The 17890-nt window shown below is 41.9% G+C and overlaps 1 protein-coding gene across 1 annotated transcript in view; it reads left to right on the top strand.

Moving 5' to 3' along the window:
* The first annotated feature begins 10232 nt into the window (after positions 1 to 10232).
* SRC (SRC proto-oncogene, non-receptor tyrosine kinase) overlaps positions 10233 to 17890 on the top strand; it is a 64294-nt gene continuing 56636 nt past the window's right edge. Inside the window, exon 1 of the mRNA XM_088480568.1 lies at positions 10233 to 10722. The gene's annotated coding sequence lies outside the window, so the exon portion shown is untranslated. The remainder of the gene's footprint in view (positions 10723 to 17890) is intronic.

Here is a 17890-nt window from a genome sequence, read left to right as displayed (position 1 = left end):
CAGTGGAAAGCGCTGTCTCTCAACACTGCTGAGCAGCAATTAAGCTTAACACACCAGCAGGAGAAAGTAATCAAAGCTGCAAGTATAGCAACCTGCCAAATATTCAGATTTTTTGGGGGGGCAGTGCTGATTTTGGGATATTGTCCTGCATTGTCAGAGGTTGGGCTGGATTGTAGGAACAGTTTGTAATTATAGCTTGCTTGTGAAAGGGGGAGCTGCATGCACCTAGTGGTGTGCAGCAATGCTGGTGGGATCCAAAGAGAAGGAGAGTGTTTGGGGTCTTGGGTGTAACTATCATAGGTGTAAGGGGTGCAGCTGCTATGGGGCCCAGAGCTGAGGGGGGCCCCTCTTCCTTGTCAAATTGACATGTGTTATAAACATTTTTCACCGTTGCATGGTTCATAGGGGCCCTTACAAACTTTTGCTATGGGGCCTTCAAATACTTAGTTACGCTCCTGTTTAGGGAGAATCCTAATACTGTCTGAAGATAAAGCCACGTCCCTTTCATCCTGGAAGTGTCCATTCAGGTGGCCCTGCCTTACACCAGCAGCATGCCCCATGACTCCACAACATGACATTTTGCTCATACCTGCACTGCTGACAACTTGGCTCTACCTAAAACATCAGACCGCTTTCACAATATTTTATATGAACATTTTAAGATCCCAATCTGCACCTGAACAATACTTGCCAATGTTTTGTATATATAATGGTGTTGTACAGAAAGGGAATTGATGTATAATGGGGTCATGGTTAATATCTGTGGCTTACTAACTGGCGGTTACATTATTTGTGGTAAAGAAGTGCTTTAAAAAAAATCATTCATGATTATTACTCAAAGCTTAATTTATGTTTTTTTTGTTATAATTTCCTACTTTGTGCAGTGGACAACTAAGTAGTGTGTGAGTAGTAGGAGACACAGGCTTTCCTAAGTATCCTAACTTGGCTGTATGACCTGTGTAGGTGACTGCATATGGGTGCCATTCTCCACTACAAGGTATTTTGTATTTGTGTTAACTGTAATTATTATAATATTGTTATTAATAATACATTTTACATGCATCATTCTGGCATGCTTACATTTTGTGTAGAGTCCCACAGTATGCCACATCCACACCCAGTAACTATATGCAGAGTTACCAATGTTGGGAGCAATGCACTTCCCTAGTAAAGTGTCAATGATTATGATAATGATCATTTGTCCGGACTGCCCTCTACGCTGTAACTTGTGGCTGTGCTGCAAATTGTGCCTCGATGACCCTGTACTTGCTCTGGGAACTCCTACAGGGTAGGTCCTGAAAGTAGGAAACAGAAAAATAAACACATTACACCTGTTCTTACAATTAATGTAAATAGCTCACAAAGGACAAATGTAAAACTCCAATCATATGTACTCCAGGGGATAGGAGTCCATTACACACAGCTAATAAAAAATCAAACACTTTTGAATAGTATCCCCTGTAATAAGGATTGTTATGTATTTGGAGGCTTTGAACTTTAATTAGACAAACCATATAGAATTAAAAGTATTAAACATATCTGTTTGTATATCTGTGTATCTCTCCATTACTACTACTACTACTATAATTTCTAATATATGCAAAATAAAAACATTCTGGCATAGTTGACACAACGATTAATTCCCATAGATGCCCTTTAATGGCTGGTCATGCCTTTGTCTGTTGGTCAAAGTAAACCCCCATATGGTGACTGGCCATGCATCTTCTGCATTTATTTCATGGGCCCATACTATTGCATTACCCCTGGTGGACATACCATGCTCCTATCTGACACTGAACTCATCTGCAATGTCTTGAGGTTGTCTGATAGTGGAAGCAGCTCTTTATGCCAATCCAGATCCTCCAATTTGCACTGCAGTTACTGGCATTGCTCTGTAATTCCAGGCTGTTGCTTAACATTTCGGAACTGTACTACACTCCACATATGGAAAGTATAGGGTAGACAATGAAACATATAGGAATGCTATTATTAGTCACCTTCATACTGGCACTAGAAATATTTACAAAACGGAAATGATTAATTACCACAGTTTCACAATAATTAATCCTTTCCTGCCATGGAATAGAATATTCAATTCAGATCTTTGTGTTACAAAAGTGTTTAATTACTTCTTACTCTGATTGGTGAAGAGTAAGTGTCTGCACAATACTCGTATGTCTCTGTTACTGTAGCTAAATTATTCACTCCAGAAGTTGATAAAAAAAATAGTTTTATCCTGTCCTGTGCCAGAGAAGAGTTAGTGTACGTATTTGTGTCAGGGGCTACCTGGGCAAATGGACATAAATTATTAGATCCCAGACAGAAGTTCCTGCAACTGGTTTTGTTAATCTGTATATCTGCAGCACGTAAACACCATTTGTACAGTACTTCCCAGTCTGACTCTGAAATAACTTTCAGGTAATTCACATACAATTACATAGTAATTTATGGGGAAGTAACACATACAAACTTCCACCTCTTGTTTAGAGGGACTTTTCCAGCACAAATATATATATATAATTATATATATATATATATATATATATATATATATATATATTGCAGTTCTGTCACATTTTGTTTGGGCATTATGTGTAAACTGGTTGCTTAGCTCCCACATCAGCCATAATCCAATAGTAACTCTCACCCAGTAACCACAGCTTGGGTAGACAATGGGTGGAATTTGAACTTTGTCTGTGACAAGTATACAAGCCTTGATTTACGTTATTGGATCCTGTAGACAATGCAACTTAGTGTCTCATTTCCTACTCTAACCTAAACTACTCTTTTTTACACATATTTTCTCTAGTTTTTACAGCTTCTGTCACAGAGTAGAATATAGTGTTATGCAATGGCTTACACTGAAACTCGCAGATCAGTTTTCTGTACTTGTTGTACTTGTTAATTATAAGGGCAACACTTGAAGCAGAGGAGCTACTTTTATAACACTGGGGAACAAAAAAATATTTATTTTTTTACTTGCCAAGGATTTAAGGGCTCGATTCAGACCCGCTCGCTAGATGAGTTCACATGCAGCCAGTGTATGCAAATTCGGCGATCGCACAGCAAGGCAATTAGCACGCCCACTATGTCTTGGTGTGCGATCGCGCTGTGTATGCAGATGCCCACCAGCCTATCTTGAGACACCCACTTATGCACGTCATCTCCAGGAAGTGCATGCAACCATCGGTACCATCGAGGACCATCGGATGCTTACGCAGCACTTGTGGTAGACCATACCCTACTGCACACTTCAGTGTAAAATTCAGCAAAGTGTCGTGTACTATGACACGGCGTCTTAATTATGGACGCCTCTGAAACGGCGTTACGACGCTCGGGCAGGCCTGCGTTTGCACCACCACTTTTCCGTTTTCATCGACCAACCCCTGTCACCACCCACAAATGGCTTGTCCTGTCACTCATCCATCTGGGCTGTCTATGCGCAGAGCGAACGCTTCCCGATCGCATGGACTGGTTCGCGTACACACACTGCAATGCGCACGCATGCGCACAATGCAAACATCGGCAGTCTGCATGCAAATGTTTCCTAGCGAACGGGTCTGATTCGGGCCCAAAGATCGGTTTGGGAGTACTCGCAGGTCCTATTTTTGCATTAGATCTTCGCTATAGCTGAATTTGCTCCAGTTTTCAAATTACTGAAAAATTATAAAATGAAATTATTTTCTCCATTTGAAGTACCTTACTAGTCTAGGCCTGCTTTACTTAACAGAACCAACTTAGTTTTGCTTTTTTAACAACTATCCTCTTTCAGCAATAACAAGAATTTGTTTTATTTGTGATAACGTAGCTGGTAGTCACGTTTGAGACACATAACATTTAAATCTCCTCACTAATGCTGGGAGGAGGCGTGGCAGTGCACTGCTGATCAAGAAAGAACACTGACCACAAATAACATTCACGGTTTATTCAATAGTGTGGGTGCATATAATATAAAAATCCCACATAAAAAACATGTCAAGAATTTACATAAAACAGAACATAAAAATATACAGTCAGGTGCATAAATATTGGGACATTGGCAGAATTTTCATATTTTGGCCTCTATTCACCACCACAATGGCTTTGACATGAAACAAACAAGATGTACTTTAACTGCAGACTTTCAGATTTAATTTGAGGGTAATTACATCCAAATCAGGTGAACGGTGTAGGAATTACAACGGTTTCTATATGTGCCCCCCACTTTTTAAGGGGCCAAAAGTAATGGGACAAACTAAACAATCCTAAATCTAACTTTCACTTTTTAATACTTTGTTGCAAATCCTTTGCAGGCAATTACAGCCTGAAGTCTGGAACGCATAGACATCACCAGACGCTGGGTTTCATCCCTGGTGATGCTCTGCCAGGCCTCTACTGTAAATGTCTTCAGTTCCTGCTTGTTCTTGGGGCATTTTCCCTTCAGTTTTGTCTTCATCAAGTGAAATGCATGCTCAATCGGATTCAGGTCAGGGGATTGACTTGGCCATTGCATAACATTCCACTTTTTAGCCTTAAAAAACTCTTTGGTTGCTTTTGCAGTAAACTTTGGGTCATTGTCCATCTGCACTGTGAAGCGCCGTCCAATGAGTTCTGAAGCATTTGACTGAATATGAGCATATAATATTGCCCGAAACACTTCAGAATTAATTCTGCTGCTTTTGTCAGCAGTCACATCATCAATAAATACAAGGGAACCAGTTCCATTGGCAGCCATACATGCCCACGCCATGACACTACCACCACCATGCTTCACTGATGAGGTGGTATGTTTTGGATCCTGAGCAGTTCCTTTCCTTCTCCATACTCTTCTCTTCCCATCACTCTGGTACAAGTTGATCTTTGTCTCATCTGTCCATAGGATGTTGTTCCAGGACTGTAATGGCTTTTTTAGATGTTGTTTGGCAAACTCTAATCTGGTCTTCCTGTTTTTGTGACTCACCAATGGTGTACATCTTGTGGTGAACCCTCTATATTCACTCTTGTGAAGTCTTCTCTTGATTGTTGACTTTGACACATACACACCTACCTCCTGGAGAGTGTTCTTGATTTGGCCAACTGTTGTGAAGGGGTTTTTCTTCATCAGGGAAATAATTCTTCTGTCATACACTACAGTTGTTTTCCGTGGTCTTCCAGGTCTTTTGGTGTTGCTGAGCTCTCCGGTGCGTTCTTTCTTTTTAAGAATGTTCCAAACAGTTGATTTGGCCACACCTAATGTTTTTGCTATCTCTATTATGGGTTTGTTTTGATTTTTTCGGCCTAATGATGGCTTGCTTCACTGATAGTGACAGCTCTTTGGATCTCATATTGAGAGTCGACAGCAACTGATTCCAAATGCAAATGTCACACCTAGAATCAACTCCAGACCTTTTACCTGCTTAATTGATAATTAAATAACGAGGGAATAGCCCACGCCTGTCCATGAAATAGCTTTTGAGTTGATAGTCCCATTACTTTTGGCCCTTTAAAAAGTGGGAGGCACATATAGAAACCGTTGTAATTCCTATACCGTTCACATGATTTGGATGTAATTACCCTCAAATTAAATCTGAAAGTCTGCAGTTAAAGCACATCTTGATTGTTTAATTTCAAAGCCATTGTGGTGGTGAATAGAGGCCAAAATATGAAAATTCTGTCAATGTCCCAATATTTATGCACCTGACTGTATATTGATATACTAAATGCCTTTTAAGCAGATCCAGCTGTTTATTCTGATATGCACCTATAATAGATAAATATGTAGAATCCCACAATAGGCAACCAGCAACTTAAGGTGGTAATTATCACAGTGAACTCCAGGAATAGTGCAATGCACCCAAAAATATATAGATGTAACTGAATCCTTGGTTATAGATCTCAGTAGTTATTAAGAGTCAATTTAGATTATTGTAATCTTGATACATAGATGTTACAAAAAATGTATTCCAATCTCAGAAATAAAAGTGCACTGCTGAGCCTGCTGGGACATCCTCAGACTACGCCTCCTCCCAGCATATAGAAAGGAGCAACGGAAAGGACCAAGTGATGCAGTCAGGCCCGCCAAGAGCCGCACCGGGCCTGTGTAATTGATGTGTAATTACCTAATTGCCCCCTTAGGTAAAAAAAAAAAGAAAAGCTTTGCAGCGCTGGCGAGGGGCCATAGTGAGCCCCCTCAGCCTGGCGCGTATCCATTGGGGGCCACGATCAGCCTGTTTGCTCCCCCCCACAGGCATAGGAGACTGCTGTGGCTGCTTCTTAGCAGCCACGGGCAGTCTCCCAGTGCAGTCCAGCACACAGCAGCATGTGCTGGGCTGCTGTGATGTAAGAGAGGGGGGAGCAGTGCTGGACCCAGGCCCCCACCGGGCCCCTCAGGCAACCCCGGGCCCGGGTAATTAGTACCCGCTCCCCTCACCCTCTCGGTGCCCCTGGACGCAGTGAGCACAACTCCTGTTCCTTTGTTCGGCCCTCTCTCTGTCCCACCAATACCAATTTCCCGCCATTTGGCCTTGTTTTGTTCAGTATGTCCTCAGCTTTTGTTGGGAGTTAGCACTGATTGTGTGAAAAAAAAAGTTTTCGCCGTAAAAATTAGTTCTTCTCAGAGATGGTGTACTAACAACCCTGATGTTTTTTGTTATATTTGTGGCAAATATAGTGTTGCAAAAGAAAGAAAAAATATAACTGCATTTGAAAAACAATCGTATGAGGCTTATTTTGGACGTCACATAAGCCAGCAAGACAAGATTTGGATGCCTCACAAAGTTTGTAAAACCTGCGTGGAATCACTCCGCAATTAGACTAAAGGTGATTGAAAAGGACTTAATTTTGGCATATCTATGATGTGGTGTGAGCCAAAAGATCACTTGAGTGACTGCTATTTTTGTGCTGTAAATGTGAAGGGTATGAATTGATTTAAGAAACGCAAATGGGAATACCCAAGTATGAATTCTGTAAAACAACCGATACCACATAGCAAAGATTTACCTCTACCATCATTCAGTTCTTTGTGCTACATTGAATGTGATGATGTGGAAATGTTAATTTAATCCAGTGACAACACAGATGAAAGTGAGTGTGAAGAAAGTTCCTGACTCCAAACAAATTTTCTCAAAAGGAACTAAACGATTTAATTTTTGACTTGAATTTATCGAAAAAAGGAGCTGAGCTTTTAGCATCCAGACTTCAAGAAAAGCATTGTCTTGAGCCGGATGTTACTATAACATCGTATCGAAATAGAGAGCAAGTCATACTGCCGTTCTTTAGCCAAGATAACAATCTTGTTTATTGCAACAATATTCCGGGAATTCTCCAGATGATGGGCTTACCAGAATATCGAGCAGAAGACTGGCAGCTCTTTTTGGATAGTTCTTAAAATGCGTATTACTGCACAATGGGAATAAATTTGCATCGATTCTTATTGGTCATTCAACAAAAGTTAAAGAACTGTATGTAACTATCAAGTTAGTCTTAGAAAAAATTGCTTATTCTCGGTATCAGTGGTCTGTGTCGATTTAAAAATGATAAACTTTCTTCTTGGGCAGCAAAGTGGATATACTAAATATCCTTGTCACATATTCTTATGGGATAGTCGTGCAAAACAAAAGCACTGGCAGAAAACCGTACGGCCTCCAAGAGAAGTTATAATTTTAGGAGAAGCCAACATCATTCATGAGCTTTTAATTGACAGGAAAAAAATCATACTGCCGCCTCTCCATATCAAACTGGGTTTAAAGAAACAATTTGTAAAAGCATTGGACAAGTCAGGCAATTGTTTCACGTATATTTGTCGAACATTTCCATCTCTTAGTATTGAAAAATTAAAGGCAGGAAATTTGACGGCCCACAGATACGGAAACTGGTGAAGGATCCAAATTTTACCACATCTATGACTGAAACCGAATCTGAAGAATGGCTGAGTTATGTGTCTGTCATTCAGATTTTTTTAGGCAATCACAAAGCAGACAACTATCATGAATTAGTCCACAACATGCTAAAATGTTTAGAGAAAGTAGGTGCCAACATGAGTATTAAAATACATTTTTTTGTACAGCCATTTAGATCACTTTCCATCCAATCTAGGAGATTTAAACAAAGAACAGGGTGAATGGTTCCACCAGGATATACAGGTAATGGAAGAAAGATATAAAGGAAGGTGGGATCGTCACATGATGGCCAATTACTGTTGGAGTCTGCAGAGGGACTGCCTGCAACAAGAATACAAAAGAAAATCCTACAATAAACGGTTCTCATAGCTTCCTAACACTTATGTATGTAATTATCCTGTGTCTTTTTATAACATTTTACGAAACAAGATTAATCAGAATAAAAAAAATATCTTTTTAACTATTTTTAACATTGTCTAATTTAATTTTTCATAAATATTAAAAGACATATGCATATCTCAAAAACTAGAGCCAATTGAAAAATAAGCATGGCATATTCATATCAGGAGCACAAAATGAATCGAAATCGACTCTTAAATCCCTGGCAACAGATTGACTGTTCCCCAGTGTAATAACTCTGCCCACCAGGCATTTAGTTATCCACTTCTTTAGCAGTTGGGAAGGCCAAGTGACCAAACAATAGTTAGTGATGTTGGCTGAGCCCCCAACTCCTTAAGAGCCACCTCACTGTCCGCCAGCTGTTTAAGCACATTGACATTGTGAAAGAGGTGAGCAATGTGCGGACGAAGGATGGGGTGAAAAATAAAATGTGTCTAAGGGGAAACAAATAAACACAGGATCATCCACAGCTCATCCTCCCTGTGAAGTGGTGCCTGCATAATTTAGAAGTACAGATTTTTCTCATCCTCAGCTCTTTTGTCTATGGTGATGACAGATAAAACATGAAATATGTGCTGTTCCGTGATCGTGTCTTGTACTGCTTTTAGCTATTACTGAAAATCCAGGTTTGCATAAAGCTGTTTAAATGTGTGACATGCGAACATTTGGAGCTGCTTGTGTGAAGGTGTGCAGATTCCGCCACTGTTTTATATGTGCAGTTGCTCTTGATTTTCAGTGCTATTGCCAGACTTCTTCATGGAAGTCTTTGTCTTGGATTTTTAACATGAACCAAAGTCTCAGCAAGTCTTCTTATATTGTGGTTGCTGTAAGAATAGTTTTTTTAACCCGATACCCTATTTTAGGGTACGGAAAAAAAATTGAATGAGATGACAATTGAAACATGTAATTTAATTAAATTATTATTCAATTGTAGGCTAGCATGATGTATGTATGTGTGTAATTGGGTGGGTTGTGTTGGTTTCCTTATGTATGTAATGTTGGGGGGCGCTTTATGGGCATGATTCAAAGATGGACGCAGCGATTACGTACACAGATCAAGTGATTGTTTGCCATCGCGCATACGTATAAGCCATACTACAGGCACACGGAGGAATCCATCGCAAAGTGAGTGACAGGTTGTCAGCGTTTGGGAGTGGTAACATGGAGGTGGTCAGAAAAACGCAGGCGTTTCTGACCCTTTAAGCCCCATTCATAAATTAACCCTTCCATGAGAACCAGCTGCATGTCAGGAGATTTACTGATATTACAATGTTATCGATATTTACACAGGTAAGCGACGTCGTATGCATAGGAGAAAGCAGCAGTGGGCGTCCTTATGCTCGTGTAAGCTTTGTAACTATTAGCATATTATCGCAGCTGCGTTCTGTGTGAATTTGCAGCTGCGATCAAGCGTCCATCTCTGAATCAGGCCCTATATGTATTAGACAGGAGCTTAGTTACATTCATTAGTACGATATATCACACAAGCAAAACATAAATATCTAGAGTTCTGTCACACAGAATTTACAGTCTATATACAGTAAGGACTCACTATTTGTGATCATGTATACTTAGTTTAATGCGTGTAACTTCTTTTTTTACAATACATCTTTATCTGTGTCAGCACATAAATGTATTTGTGTGTGTACATACTAGTTGGATGTGTCACTGTCAATGAATCAACACCTCTATTCACCAGGAAAGAATGAGGGAAGCAGGAAAAAGAGGCTCAGACTGGAAAAGAGGAGAGATAAGGGGAGGGGAAGCAAGTGCAGGCACAGAGGACGGAGGAGGAGGGGGTGACTGAGGGATTCAGCCTTCACAGGGGGAGAGATGCAGCTGAGGGAGGGGCAGAACGACATAAAGAGAAGATAGAAATGGAAACAAATAGTAGGATGGGGATTGATACTAGTGGAGGAATCTCCAGGGGAGGGGCAACAGGCTGAGGGGGAAGGACAGGCTGAGCCTGGGAGAGGGGGGATACAGACATACTGAGACACAGAAGCTGTCTGTGAGTTACTATATGGTGGATAAACAGCAGGCAAACAGGAACCACCCTGAGCCCTATGGGGGAGGCCTGGGAACTAGTTACCCCTGAATAGGGAGGCTCAGGCCAGGGCTGATTGACAGAAATTAAGGGAGGCCCGGGGTATGAGTGACACACATTGGGGAAGGCCCAGGCTCTGAGCGACACATTTTGGGGGAGGTCCGGTCACATCTCCGCCTCCAGGGCTGGGCTGAGCGCAGTCGGTGAGGAGGAGGGAGCAGCACACAGCCGGCCGGGCGTGAACCTCACCAAGGAGAGGCACAAACTTCTCGGGCCGGGGCATCAGAGGCTACATGGAAAAGTGATCTGGGAAGCGGGGAGGTAGCTATTGGGCAAATACAGCTCTTGCCCCCCTCTATTTGAGGGGGGGACCCTGGAGAATAGAAGACCTACCAATACCCCCTTGTGGGTCAGTACGAGGTGAGCACTGGAGTATCCGTAGAGGGGCGGCTCAATATAAAGCGAATGGATGATCTATCTGTGTGTACATGTAGCAGTCACGGCTTGCTCAGTCAGATGTGTCACTGTTTGCTCAGCATGCATGGTCTTTCCATATATGCATCCCTGGCTCCTTGCTTATATCCAGGCACATAATAAGAAGTACTGAGTGGAGGGTGGGAAGTACTTCCTCAGGTTGTATGTCAGTGTGAGCCTAGGTGGGGGTAGGTCAGTGAGATGTACAGGTATGCCTATAGCCCTATGCATGTGAATTATTTACCAGTATGGGTACATATTTCTGTGAGGTATACATACCAGTATGAGTGCATATTCATATGAGAGATATACCAGTATGAGTGCATATTCATATGAGAGATATACCAGTATGAGTGCATATTCATATGAGAGATATACCAGTATGAGTGCATATTCATATGAGAGATATACCAGTATGAGTGCATAATCATATGAGAGATATACCAGTATGAGTGCATATTCATATGAGCCATATACCAGTATGGATGCAGGTAAGTGGTTATCAATATGTACTGTTTGTGGGTCATTTTGTTATTTTTGTAATTGGATGTACATATGTAACAGTCGGTGCCCCTGTGTGTTGTAATAGAAGAGGAAATGTAGACAGGAGTCATTAAGGCTGGAAAGCCAATATTGCACATGTGCTATAAACACCAGCAGATGTCTATATACAGATCAGTGGAATATAACAAGACATTGGATGGTAATGAGGCGGATGTATGAAGCTCTGAAAAGTGATAAAGTGGAGAGAGATAAACGACCAACCACTCAGCTCCTAACTGACATGTTACAGGCTTTGTTTGAAAAATGACAGTTGGGAGCTGATTGATTGGTCGTTTATCACTCTGCACTTTATCACTTTCCATAGCTTCATACATCTGCCCCAATGACCTATGTTGTGGACAGAGTATTATTTAACCTTTTTAACATTTGTTTGTGATTGTTTTATATTATTTAGTTGTACACTGTAATTGTAATGTTACTTTTGTGTATGATTTCTGTTTTCTAAGAGATCTTGTGTGTCACGTTTAATTAAATCTGCTGAAACATCATTACCAATGTTTTATCATTATCCATGTATGCACATCTTCATTGTCTTAACATTTGCAGTTGTAACTTTTTGCACAAGAGCTGACAATCTGTGCATCTTGTGGTAGATTTATTCTGATCACTATATTTTTTTGGTAATATATTTCTGACTCCTTTTTCTCCTACATTTGGCATTTGGGTCTGAAGATGGTATCTAGGCCAAAATATTCTGTGTACCTCCTCCTCACCTCTTCACTCCTTGTTCTGGGCATGTTATAGCCTGTCATTTGCCTAGAAGTATAACCTATAATTCTCCTGTAGTCACAGTCGCAAGCTATGTGTGTGGGGTTTCATTTTAAACAAAAGTTTGAGAAGTGAACTTTTATTTAATCTTTACATTGAAATGCAGTGTGTGACTTATCTCTAATACTTCCTTCTAATTTGTTATAGTATCAAAGTACTTTAAGTTTTGTAATTTAGAAACCTGTCTAGCTGTTGATCCTCTTTTTGGAATTGCTAAGGCTGCGTACACACTATGTGATTCTCAGGCCGACTTGGCTGTATCTGTCAGATAGGACCGATAATTCTGTGGTGTGTATGCAGCACTAGGGCCAGATTGTCGGTCTAAAGGTGCCTACACACTAGACGAAATTTCGACGCATCGGAATGACAGTGTAATCGCTAATGATGGTGAAGCGGGTCATTCATCGTAACTTGAGACCTTACCTACAGCAAGTCAAAATCTGCCAATCTTGTACATGACACACTGGAAATCGTTAAGAACGCACGATATATCGTTGGTCAGATTGGACACTTTTAAGCACCATATCGTGTCCTGGAGTGCCGGGGAGCTGCTGGGGAGGGTGCTAGGGAAATCGTTAATGATATCGCATCGTGAGCACATCGTCTAGTGTGTACCCATCTTTAAACCCGTGGGAACGGCACCCAATATAGCGTGTGCTACAGTCGCAAAGGAATCATTCAGAATTTGTAGTGTGCACAGAGATCAGCCTGATCCTACATTTAAAAATCGTCACCTCAACGTTTTGAAGTCCAGGTGATTGTTTGAAACAAAGCAAAGAATTAAAATATCAACAGACCATCCATATTTTAATGTAGTATCAATTGTTCCAAACAAGTGAAGTTACCTGCAGTAACTAGATAACCAACTAACAAAGCCATTAACCAATATATATATTATCATTTATTTATATGGCACCACAAGTATTCCGCAGCACCTTACAAAGTACATAAACAAATAAGTGACCAGAGACTCATGGTACTTTCAGTCAGCGATAATGATATCGCTGATTGATTGTCCTGCATCCTCTCGGTGTGCTGGATTATCATTATCGTTCATCCAGTACACCGCCAACCCACCGACGGGCCAGGGACCCGTGATCAACTATCGCGGGTCCTTATGTAACCTGGTCAATATCGACCAGGCTAGCCTGCATGCATGGGCGACGGTCGATATTGTTATGGTCCATATGTGCCGCGCATCGCTGGTTGTTTGTGGTTTGGTAGGTACCAAAAAATGAACGATCTGAATGATAACGATATGGTCGATATTTTTATCGTACCATGTGTATGCACCATAACCGTACAATACAATAGAATACAATGCAGGACAAGGGCATGGATAATATACATTAGCGACCTTAACACCCAAATAGCAACAGAGCATAAGCAACCAAGTGTTAGGTGCCCTAGTGGGGAGTAAGGAGTAGATGAAAATAAAGAGAAGAACAAGAGGGTAGAGTGCCCTGTTCATAAGTGCTTACAATGTTGTCCCTTTAATGTCATAGTCACACATGACAAATATGTATAAAACCTCGTTTGTGTTTACAACTTACACAATGTTTTTTTAATGGGTGTTTTTAATTGTCAAAGATTTAAATACATATTGCTATTAAGATATAATCAAAGGTGCTTCTAGTTCTATTATTGGGCATAGTACAAAAATATGTTTCTTCTATATTTCTACATGGGTTTTTGCAGCTTTACATGTTATGACATTGAGCCCATATTACCTGCCCCCATTCAGGTACAGCAGAACAAACAAACGTGATAATGGTCGGTGTTGTCATCCACTTACATCTTGAAATCTTTACAGTATGTACACACAGATGTCTTTGTTGCCCCCTGCATGTACTAATGCTCCGTGTACACCTGGAATGGAATATAGCGTACTTGTTAATATATTTTAAACTAATGAATAAAACACCCCAGAGCTGCTTTGAGCTACACGTAAATGTTTCCATGGCTTGTTGTGGTAGGAATTTTCCTTTGCACTTCTCCAATCACGAGCACCAGTTGAAAAGGACTTCCCATTTTGATGGTGAAAATCCGTGATTTGAAAAGATTCTCAGTATACTTGTCATCACAGTGGAGGCAGGCAGTGTGTAGGCTAAATCCATCCTATTAATGCTATTCTTTTGTGCACCCAGCCACCCAAAAAATAAATAAGTCACTAGTTAAATCACTATATGTTGCATATGATGGATTCCATCATTGTGGTTATATGACATATACTCTTTGATGGACCACTAAACCTAAAATGCAGGTGGCTTCATACAAAGGAGCAGTAATAAGTAACCTTCACAAATTATACCTGTATGCATTTCATTTACAGTGGAATATGCTGAAGAGTAGATTGTTCTCAGAAGACAATCTAAACTTAAGTTGTTGTATCATTTAAATGCACAAAGATCTTTACTGTATTATATACAAAGGAGGATATTTTGCCACTTGTTTTTGTCCCCTACCATTTGAAATGCACCTTATAACTTGAGCTTAAGTTGAGTCAGTTTTTCACATACAGCTCAGAGATGTAGTTTATATCCCGGCGGACTGAATGCCGAAGCTCAAAATACCGGTGCCGTAATCCCGACACCAATCAGAATCCTAGTGCCAGCGTCCCTATGGTAAGTATTGGGGTTTAAGAAGAGGGTTAGGTTTAGGCTGCAGGGAGGGTGGGGGGCTTAGGTTTAGGCTGTGGAGAGGGGGGTTAGGGATAGGCTGCGCGGAGGAAGGGTTAGGTTGCGTGGGGGAGGGTTAGGTTTAGGGGTTGGGTTAGGGTACTTACAGGGCAGCTGTCTGTATTTTAACCCTATTGGGATGCCGGCGCCAAGATTCTCAGCGCCGGGTTTCTGAGCGCCGGCATCCCGTACCCAATCCACTGCTCATGGTGGTTTTGCTTCCATACTCTTTATGCAAGCTGATTACGTCGTCAATGACCAATTAATAAGCTTACTAAAAAAGGATCAAACATAAAAGTATCCTGTTAATAGAAATAAATCTAGTCCTTTCTTGTTTTACAAAAGATAATGCTCCTTATTAAGTCCCCTTACTTACTCGTACCTGGCCGCACATTGGGCCTGATTCAGAGATGTACGGTAATGCCATTGCAACTGCGATCCCGTATGCAGCTGCTGTGCGAGAACATGGAAATGTCGCAGACGCCGAGGATTGTATGGAGACGCCCAAATGCAGCTTGCATTTGCGTACAAAGACAAGGCGTCTGTCGCAAGTCATTCGATTATTGCAGTTCTGAGTAACCCTATGGCTACTCAGAATGGGTGCGGCAATGGAGGTGCCGGAGACTCTTTTATTTTGAATGGGATCGCAGGTTGTGACACTGCCCGAAAATGGGTGCAACATGCCTGCATTTTTTGCAGCCACTCCCCGTTACCTCCCACAAATGCTCCCTGACTGTCAATCACACTGTGAGTAAAAAGGTTCTGCAAGCGACTATGTTAATGTCCCCAGACGCATGCGCAGTGCGACTCAGATGCATGCTCAGTTCACCACTAATAGCTCATGTGTTTAAATATGGACATTGTGTCATCTCTGAATCAGGCCCATTATATATAAACTGTAAGCCATACATTTGTTCATACACACATAACAATTTATACATTTTTATAGTGAATGATGTTTCTTGTACATTGTCATTTTTACTTTTTTAACAAAGGGCCTGATTCAGAGCCGGACGCAATTAGCGCTCGCTCGTCCTGAAAATAGGGGTGGCTATTCAAATGAACCGTTCGCTGTTTGCGGTCTGTTCACGCCTCTAGGTCTGAACGAGCGAACAAAACTTGCGGACGTTTTTTGGGAAACTACGCCCCCTGGCCGCTCGCATCCTACGTCATGTCCGCTATTTATTAGATTAATCGAGTACATCGAACAGGGTATGAGCTGCTCGCTATTCTTGTGGTTGGTTTTTGCTACCACAATTTTGCGAGCAGTTCTGGCTATTAAATAACCCAGTGACGTGGTCAATGACGCTGCTGTATTAATTATGCACACCCATAAAACGCCTGTTTTGACCTTTAAGCACGCCTGCGATCGGATCTCCACTCCCCGTTTTGAAGCACCTTCCCCTGTTACCACCCACATACGCCTCATTCTGTCACTCAAAATAGCAGGCATTCGCTATTTTGTGAGCACACGATTTTCGGCCGCACTGAGTGGTTCGCGCATGCGTATTACGATCCGTACGCATGCGCAGTTGGGCAAACATCGCTCGGAGCGAACGAGCAGCCACTTGCGTCCGGCTCTGAATCAGGGCCAAAGTGTTTATTGCTGTTGTGCTTCTTTGGAGACTTAACCTAAAGATCTGGAAACCTATATTTGTAACCTTTTTGACCACAGACGTGGTTAGCCAATTTGGATATGTAAACCATCTGTGGGTTTAGCATATTGTCAGGTCCCCTGGTTGTCCATTAATCCAGTTGTCCTATGACCACACCAATATTGAAAGTCAGGGGCACCGAGGGAGATGGTTATTTAGTATCGGCCTTTCTGAAATTCCTCTTTACAGCCATGGCGATAGTGGTCACTAAACTGGCTGTTCTTTTGGCCACATATCCTATTAATAATTTTCTACACATTTCCGTGGTTAGTGGCTTTTATACCTGTACAGTTCAGGTCTCTTTCACCTAAGGCTAATTGGCCAGCAAAAGCAACGTGTATGGCCATGGTTCATGTCCTGTCACTTTTCAATATTCTGCAACCAATGGCTGCTTCATAAACAGGTAATTATGCATTGTTGCCTTTAGACTATGTAGCCTGAGCTTGCTAGATGGATAAATGGAGCAAAGTGAGACCTAGAGGTGAATTTAATAAAAATCGTGTTGGTCCGTGATTGTATTTACGGGTGTATTTTGCCATTTTTTTTTTTTTAAACTTGGAAATGTACTAAAGTCAAACACAGGTGTAATCTCATGATTCTCTGCAAAACACTCTCACAAATAAAAATAAATACAACATTGGCCAAACTATCATATGATTTCCATAGACAAGAATACGGTTTTCAATTGGGAAACCGGCTGACGTAAGCCCGACAGCTGGCTTCCAGATTGCTTTATCCCGGCGAGGGTTAAATGACAGGCGTCTAAATCTAGACGCCTGTAACTTTGCCGGGGGCATCCCGGCATCCCGATCGAAGGGATGCCGGGGGCCGTGAGCTGACAGCCGCGGGGGGGGGGGGGAGGGTTAGGTTTAGGGCACCCGGGGGGGGGGGGGGAGACTTAGGGTTAGGCACCCCCCCAGGAGGGTTAGGCTAGGGGAAGGGGAGGTTAGGGTTAGGCAAACCCCCAGGGGACTTAGGTTTAGGCAGCGGGGAAGGGGGGGTTAGGTTTAGGCACTTAGAGGGGGGATTAGGGTTAGGCACAGGGGGGGAGGTTAGGGGGGTTAGGTTAGTTTGTACTTACCTAGGGACGATCAGGATTTCCAGCGCTGTCGGGCTGCCGCTGCCGGGATCTCTGCATCTGTCGGACTGACGCTGCCGGGAGTCGAACTGCCGGCCATGCGTCAGCCGGTATTTCATACCGATTCCCAAGAATACAACACGGGAATTTAACTAAGAATCATGATTATACTGGTGTAAATTAAGCAAACTTGGGCCAAACTAGATTTTACAAATACACCCCTTTCTGAGCAGCATGTTCTGCACAAACATACGCAGATCAGTGTGATCTGTGTACGTTTGTCCCTGTCTTTAAGCACTGACAGTGTTAAAAAAAAGAAATAAAAACAAGGTCCCCTCTCCCGAGCATAAAAGCACTGAGCTCTTTGAGCC

Source organism: Taudactylus pleione, unplaced genomic scaffold (genome assembly GCF_031769625.1).
Source record: "Taudactylus pleione unplaced genomic scaffold, aTauple2 ptg000256l, whole genome shotgun sequence".
NCBI lineage: Eukaryota > Metazoa > Chordata > Amphibia > Anura > Myobatrachidae > Taudactylus > Taudactylus pleione.
The sequence above is the reverse complement of the archived record's forward strand: the minus strand, read 5'-3'. Positions and strand labels throughout refer to the sequence as shown.